This window comes from Manis javanica, chromosome X (genome assembly GCF_040802235.1).
Source record: "Manis javanica isolate MJ-LG chromosome X, MJ_LKY, whole genome shotgun sequence".
In the NCBI taxonomy this organism is placed as follows: domain Eukaryota; kingdom Metazoa; phylum Chordata; class Mammalia; order Pholidota; family Manidae; genus Manis; species Manis javanica.
The window spans coordinates 76054584-76062716 of record NC_133174.1 but is presented as its reverse complement, the minus strand read 5'-3'; the positions used below and the strand labels follow the sequence as shown (position 1 = coordinate 76062716).

General features: G+C 37.6%; 1 pseudogene; it reads right to left on the bottom strand.

Moving 5' to 3' along the window:
- Window positions 1-7058: 7058 nt before the first annotated feature.
- Window positions 7059-7799, bottom strand: LOC108400497 (calpain small subunit 2-like; annotated as a pseudogene).
- Window positions 7800-8133: the final 334 nt, after the last annotated feature.

Here is an 8133-nt window from a genome sequence, read left to right as displayed (position 1 = left end):
CATAATAAAGGCCATATATGACAAACCCACAGCTAACGTCATACTTAACAGTGATAAGTGGAAAGCTTTTCCTTTAACATCGGAACAAGACAGGAATGTCCACTCTCCCCACTGTTATTCAAAATAGTACTGGAGGTTCTAGCCACACATTCAGACAAAAAAATGAAGTACAAGGCATTCAGACTGCTAAAGAGGAAGTCAAACTGTCACTATTTGCAGATGACATGATATTGTATATAAAAAGCCCTAAAGACCCCATTCCAAAACTACTAGAAGCAATATTGGAATACAGCAAAGTTGCAGGATACAAAATTAAAACAGAAATCTGAGGCTTTCTAATACACTAACAATGAAATAATGGAAAGAGAAATCAGGAAAACAATTCCATTCACAGTAGCATCAAAAAGAATAAAATACCTAGGAATAAACCTAACCAAGGAAGTGAAAGACCTATACCCGGAAAACTACAAGACACTATTAAGAGAAATTAAAGAGAACACTAACAAATGGAAACTCATTCCGTGCTCTTGGCTGCAAAGAATTAATATAGTCAAAATGGCCATCCTGCCCAAAGCACTCTACAGATTCAATGCAATCCCTATTAAATTACCACCAGCATTCTTCAATGAACTGGAACAAATAGTTAAAAAATTCATATGGAACCACCAAATATCCCGAATAGCCAAAGCAATCTTGAGAAGGAAGAATAAAGTGGGGGGGGGATACCACTCCCCAACTTCAAGCTCCACTACAAAGCCACAGTAATTAAGACAATTTAGTACTGGCGCAAGAACAGAGCCACAGACCAGTGGAACAGAATAGAGTCTCCAGACATTAACCCAAACATATATGGTCAATTAATATATTATAAAGCAGCCATGGACATACAATGGGGAAATGACAGCCTCTTCCACAGCTCATGTTGGCAGAACAGGACAACTACATGTAAGAGAATGAAACTGGATCACTGTCTAATCCCATACACTAAAGTAAATTCGAAATGGATGAAAGAGCTGAATGTAAGTCATGAAACCATAAAACTATTAGAAAAATCATAGGCAGAAATCTTTTGGACATAAACATGAGCAACTTCTTCATGAACATATCTCCCCAGGCAAGGGAAACAAAAGCAAAAATGAACAAGTGGGACTATATCAAGCTGAAAAGCTTATGTACAACAAAGAACACCACCAATAGAACAAAAAGGCTTCTGACAGTATGGGAGAATATATTCATAAATGACAGATCTGATAAAGGGTTCATATCCAAAATATATAAAGAGCTCACACACCTCAACAAACAAAAAGCAAATAATCCAATTAAAAATGGGAAGAGGATCTGGACAGACAGTTCTCCAAAGAAGAAATTCAGATGGCCAGTAGACACATGAAAAGATGCTCCACATCGCTAGTCATCAGAGAAATACAAATTAAAACCACAATGAGATACCACCTTACACCTGTAAAGATTACCACCATCCAAAAGACAAACAACAACAAATGTTGGCGAGGTTGTGGAGAAAGGCAAACCCTCCTATACTGCTGGCGGGAATGTTAACTAGTTCAGCCATTGTGGAAAGCAGTATGGAGGTTCCTCAGAAAGCTCCAAAAAAGAAACACCATTTGACCCATGAATTCCACTTCTAGGAATTTACCATAAGAATGCAGCAGCCCAGTTTGAAAAAGATAGATGTACCTCTATGTTTATCACAGCACTATTTGCAATAGCCAAGAAATGGAAGCAACCTAAGTGTCCATCAGTAGATGAATGGATAAAGAAGATGTGGTACATATACACAATGGAATATTATTCAGCCATAAGAAGAAAACAAATCCTACTCTTTGCAACAACATGGATGGAGCTAGAGGGTATTATGCTCAGTGAAATAAGTCAGGCAGAGAAAGACAAATACCAAATGATTTCACTCATATGTGGAGTATAAGAACAAAGAAAAAACTGAGGGAACAAAAGAACAGCGGAATCACAGAACCCAAAAATGGACTAACAGTTACCAAAGGAAAAGGGACTGGTGTGGAGGGGTGAGATGGGAGGGATAAGTGGGGAGAAAAAGGAAGGGGGCATTACTATTAGCATGTATAATGTAGGGGTGGCAAGGGGAGGGCTGTGCAACACAGAGAAGACAAGTAGTGATTCTACAGCATCTTACTATGCTGATGGACAGTGACTGTGAAGGGGAATGTGTTGGGGATTTGGTGATGGGGGGATTCTAGTAAACATAATGTTCCTCATGTAATTAAAAATTAATGATACCAAAATTTAAAAAAGTATAAAGAAATTCAGAGTGACATAGGATTGAGACTTTGTATTATCTTCAAGAACATGGGAGAATATATTATCAAATCAGCTTTGACTCTAGAGCTGTACCGCTTAAGCATTCAAAAATACCTTCTCGCCGATTCCAATCAAAACTCCTTAAGACTAAGTTACTTAAAACTGTAGCTAGATCTATTTTTGACATTCTGAACCCAATTGCTGCTGTAATTTTGGGTTAGATAGGACAATCATCCCTTTCATCTGGTTGATGGGAGAATTCAATGAGTTAGTGTATATAAAACACCTAATGTACGGTTTGTACACCTGCTACACAGAAATTGTTCAATAAATAGTCATTCTTATTATTTCAATCCTTCAGAACATGTTCATTTGATTATACTGACTAGAGTTAAGGTTAATGTCCAACAGTTTGTGGTATGTCTGTGGTCACTTTAATGTAATGGAGATACAACCCTACCAAGTCTATTGAGGCAGAAGGATAATTTCCCCTTTGCTCAAGGCTTCTGAGAATTTCATGCTTCCCAAGATGACTACAAATGCAAACCCTAAAGGAGTTGTTCCTGAGAAAAAGAAAAGGAAATGAAATGTTACTAGACATTGTCTAAAGGGCCACAATATGCATTATAAACTGGTTTCTCTTTGGAAATATATTTTTAATTCTCTAGTTTTAAAGCACATTGGTTTTCAGCTGGAGGTTTCATTAAGCCCATAGTCATACGGTGAGTTTTGTTTAGTTTTTCTTTTATTCTTCCCATCTCTTCTGAACTATCAATATTTTCATCAGGGTTCTGAAGAAGCCTGTAGTGGGATTCTACAATGTTGAATGCCTGGGGTAAAACAGAATATAACAAGCAAGCAGGGCTAAGAAATTCTTGGAAATAGCAATTCTCAGTTTTTGAATGTTCCCTGTGTTCTAGTTAAGAATAACTTGCAAGTATTGATTTTTTTTGAGGTGGTATTGTCAGCTTAAGAGTAAACTAGAAGAGAGGCTATGTCATATGGTGTAATGACAAAAACTTAGGAAAATACAAGCTTTGCAATAAGTGACTTAATATCAAAATTTATACATATCTCAAAGCAGGACTTGCAGGAATTTCAGATTTTTTGGACAGTAATATATTAAAAGTTTCACTTTTAAATTAATTTGAGAATAAGAGCATACTGTTGAAGCTATTAAAGGATGATCATCAGCACCTACACAAGCCCCAGATAAATGCCCCAGTAGGCACTTTCTTCATAACCTTCAGAAAAAGTCTATTTGTAGCAAAAGGGGAAAGAAATGAATGATCATTTAGTTACAGCAGATGAGGATTGTACACTGTGTGTAATAATTCAGAAAATGCAATTTGAGTTAATTCAAGTGATTACTGAATATATTCTCAGATGGAGATGGTTGAAAACCATTTGAATACTCTGAGGCTTATAAAATTAGGAATATAAAACTTCCTCTAAAGAAAGAAATGTGGTTTGTATTGGAATTTCACAATTGCTCTTAAATAAATATGATTCTATTTTATTATTGCATGAGGGTGTATTTCTATTTGATAATAGTCACATGACTAGGAAAAAGTAGTAAATTTTTCTCATTTGGCTTCTGAACTCATTACCATTTTCCTTCCTTTCTTTTTTGGTAAGAACATTAAAGTTCTACTCTCTTACCAATTTCAATTGTACGATAGAGTATTATACACTATAGTCACCGTGTTATACATGTTATACTAAAACTGTATTCATCATGAAACTGAAAGTTTCTTCCCTTTTACAAACTCTCCCTATTTCTCTTACCCCCAACCCCCAGCCACTACCAACTCCCTTTCTACTGTTTTATGAGTTCAACTTATTTTTTTTTAGGTTCCACATGTGAGTGATCCTATATGATATTTGTTTCTGTGTCTGGCTTATTTCACTTATCATAATGCCCTCCATGTTCATTCATGGTGGAATTCCTTTAAGTTTCTAAATAATTTCCAATTATATGTATTATATATAATCACAAACTATATATAATATTATATATCACGTTTTCTTTATCCATTCAGTTGTTGACAAACAAGTTGCTTCCAGACCTTGACTATTTTTAATAATGCAGCCATGATCATGGGGGTTGATATCTCTTTGAGAAAACGATTTTGTTTCCTTTCCATATATACCTAGATGTGGGAACAAAAGAACAGCAGAATCACAGAACCCAAGAATGGACTACCAGTTACCAAAGGAAAAGGGACTGGGGAGTATGGGTGAGACAGGTGGGATAAGTGGGGAGAAAAAGAAAGGGGGCATTACAATTAGCATGTATAATGTAGTTCTATTTTTAATTATGGCAGTTCTATTTTTAATTTCTTAAGTTTTCCATACTGTTTTCCATAGTGGCTGTACCAGTTGTAGTTCCCACCAACAGTGTACAAAGAGTTCCCTTTTCTCCACATCCTCAACAGCATTTCTTATGTCTTTTCTTTTTGATAATAGCCATCCTAACAGGTGTGAGGTTTTATCTCATTGTTATTTAATTTGTATTTCCCTGATGATTAGTGATGTTGAGCACCTCTTCATGTACTTATCAGCCATCTGTTTTTTATCTTTAGGAAAGTGTCTACCCAGATCTTTTTCCTATTTAAAATTTTTATTTATTGCTTGATATTAAGTTACATGAGTTTGTTGTATATTTTGTATATTATCCCTCTATCACATATGTGATTTACAAATATTTTCTTTGATTCTGTAATTATCTTTCTGTTTTGTTGATGCTTTCCTTTGCTATGCAGAAGCTTTTTAGTCTGATTACTGTACAGTCCCACTTGATTATTTTTGGTTTTGTTGCCTTTCGTTTTGGTGTCAAATTTTAAAAACTCGTCTCTAAAACTAATGTCCAGTAGCTTATCCCCTATGTTTCCTTCTAGGAGTTTTTCAGTTTCAGGTCTTATGTTCACATCATTAATCCATTTTTGGTTGACTTTTATGAATAGTGAAAAGATATGTGTCCAACTTTATATGAAACCCCATTAACATTTCTTGTAAGGTTGGTCTAGTGGTGACAAACTCCTTTAGCTATTATCTGGAAAACTCCTTATCTCTCCTTCAATTTTGAAGGACATCTTTCCCAGGGAGAGTTTTTTTAGTTGGCATTTTTTTGTTTTTTGTGTTTTGTTTTTCTCTTGTCACTTTAAAAATATCATCCTACTCTCTTCTGGCCTACAAATTTTCTGCTGAGTAATCTGCTTAGAGTTTTATGGGAGTTCAATTGTGTATAATTATATTGCTTTTATCTTTCTTCTTTTAAGATTTTCTCCTTGTCTTTAACTTTTAACAATTCAATTATAATATATCTTGGTATGGGTTTCTTTGGTTTCATGTTATTTGGTGTTTTGGGGCTTCCAGATCTGGATATCTGTTTCTCTCCTTAGATTAGTGAAGATTTAGCCAGTATTTATTTGATTAAGCTTTCTGTCCCCTTCTCTCTCTTCTCCTTCTGAGACCCTTATAATGCATATTTTGGTCCACATGTGTACCTGTTGAGAATTGCTTCTTTGTGTGCTACAGTTTTGTGGAAATTGTGAATGCAAGCCTTATTGGCTATTTGAACCAGAAGACCCTGGATTCGTTCCTCAGGTAACAGCAACAAAAGCTGAGGCACCAGACATGTGCACAAGATCCTTCCATGGAGATACTGATAAGTTTCATTGTTGGAGAGTGCTGAAGGGAAAAGGTGGGATAAATGTCTTCTAGCAGAAATGTCTTCTGGCTTCCCTGTCCTCCTAAATTAGAGGTTGGACACTCAGGCAGCATATTGTAAAGTATGCAGCTAGACCTCTTTCAGGGAATCTGGGAGATGGGTGTTTCTTCCTGCTCCCTCTGCAGTGAACCCTGAGGGGATGGCTGTGGATTAGTGCTCATGTGCAGATTAAGAACTGCTTCTTAGTTTGCTACAGACTTGTGGGTGTTATGGACACAAGCCATAGAGCTTACAAAGCTAGGTATATGGGGGTCCTGTCCCTTGGGTGAGAATCTTAAAAGTTGGGGCCCTACATGTATGATACAAAGCTTCACCCACTCAGGGAGAAGCTGTGAGTTGGGTGTTCCCTGATTGTATGGGGCTATGCTGGGAGTGTGTGAGTCATTCTCACACTACAGTGAGAGTGTGTCTACCTATTTCAATGTAGGTATTCTCTTATTTGCCCAATGTGTAAGAGTCTCTCAACTAGTTTCTGGATTTATTTCAGAGGAAATTTTTCTGTACGTACATTTGATGTATTCATGTGAGGAGGGAGGCTTAGGAGCGCCTTATATCAACACCTGGTCAACTCTTCTCCCTTCCAAACTCTTATAGAAGGAAAAGAAATACATCTTGTTTTGAAATGGTTGTTTCTCCCTCCTAGAATTTCTCCTGAAGGCATAAATTATCTTTAATTACTAAATTATCTCTAGATGATAAAAAAAAGTGGAATACTTTTCCCTGAGTTCAGCATTACAAAGAGCACAATTTTGGGTAAGATTTCCCCTGGGAAATGGAAGATAGAAGCCTAATACCTTGTGTGCAAAAAAAGACAGAAATTCTCAAAGCCTATGTCGTTTTCTAATAGTATTCTTTCTTTTTTTCATGAACAATGTGTTTTAATTAAGCAGCAAAGGGCAGCACAAATTCAGAACTTTGCCGGTTTGTAGAAGAGCTGTCAGGAAAGAACAGCTGGTGGATAAGGAAGACTGGCACAGCGAGGCATGCGGCCGTCCTGACCTCTAGGGAGGGTCCTGACTCCTCTGCGCCCACTTCAGGAGTACAAGGTCAGCTGCAGCCACTCTTGGATAGACATTTGAATCAGGCCATCTGCATCTCTACCCAGAGATTTGAAGGCATGGAACATGGCATCCAGGCGGACCAGGTAGTTGATGTAGTTGTTAAAATCCATATTTCCATCCTCATCAGCATATCGGTGGACAATCATTTGTGAAAGTTCTTCATTTAGCTGGAAGCCTGCTGCCTGGTGAGCACCCCGAAGCTGAGAACTTCCCAGAGACCCGGAATGGTCTCTGTCGTGTTGCTTATAAACACACTGCCATTTCTTGATGTTGTTCCAAAGATACTTAAATTCTTCAAAGCCCAGCTTCCCGGTGGTGTCACTGTCCATAACAGATACAATGCTCTGGCAGGTGTCAAGACTAAAGCCGTCAGTCTTCAGATCCTTATGCTTAGAAAGAACTTTGTTGAGGGTATTCATTAGGTCAGTGGCACCCACCTCCATGTCCGGTCCAGCCAGCTGTGCAAACTTGCCAAAACCGCCTAACTTCCTCACTTTCATTGGCCTCCACATTAGTGAAATGTTGCAGTATGGGAGGCGGTTCTGGGGTAAACTGAGCTGCTGCAGCCTCGCTGATAAAATTCACAATTCCTCCAACTATCCCTCCAATATTTCCTCCTCCTCCTCCTCTTCTCTGACCGCCTCATCCAAGAAGGCCAAGAGCTTCTCCAAGATCTCGATCTGTCCTTCCAATAAAGCCTTTGCAAGAAACATGCTTCAGGTTTAACAAGCAAACGTAAAGCTGCTGATACCTTGGAGATGGTATGAAGAGAGCAGAAATGGAGTCTAAGTAGCTTACATGTGGAAGAACTGGCTTTTCTGTACCTGCTTCCATGGCACCAGTGTGATGTTCGCCTCCTATTGAAGGTGCCTAAAGTCCATTAGGTCCTAGCACCTGTCATTTTTAGGGAGCCTCAATAAAATATTCATAAGTTATGGCATGTATGGCAAATTAGAATAAGTATTTTAAAGTGTAGTATTTTAAATTATACATTTTCGCATGTCATTGCTATTTTGGTTCTCAGCATCTAAAATATATCATGCATTT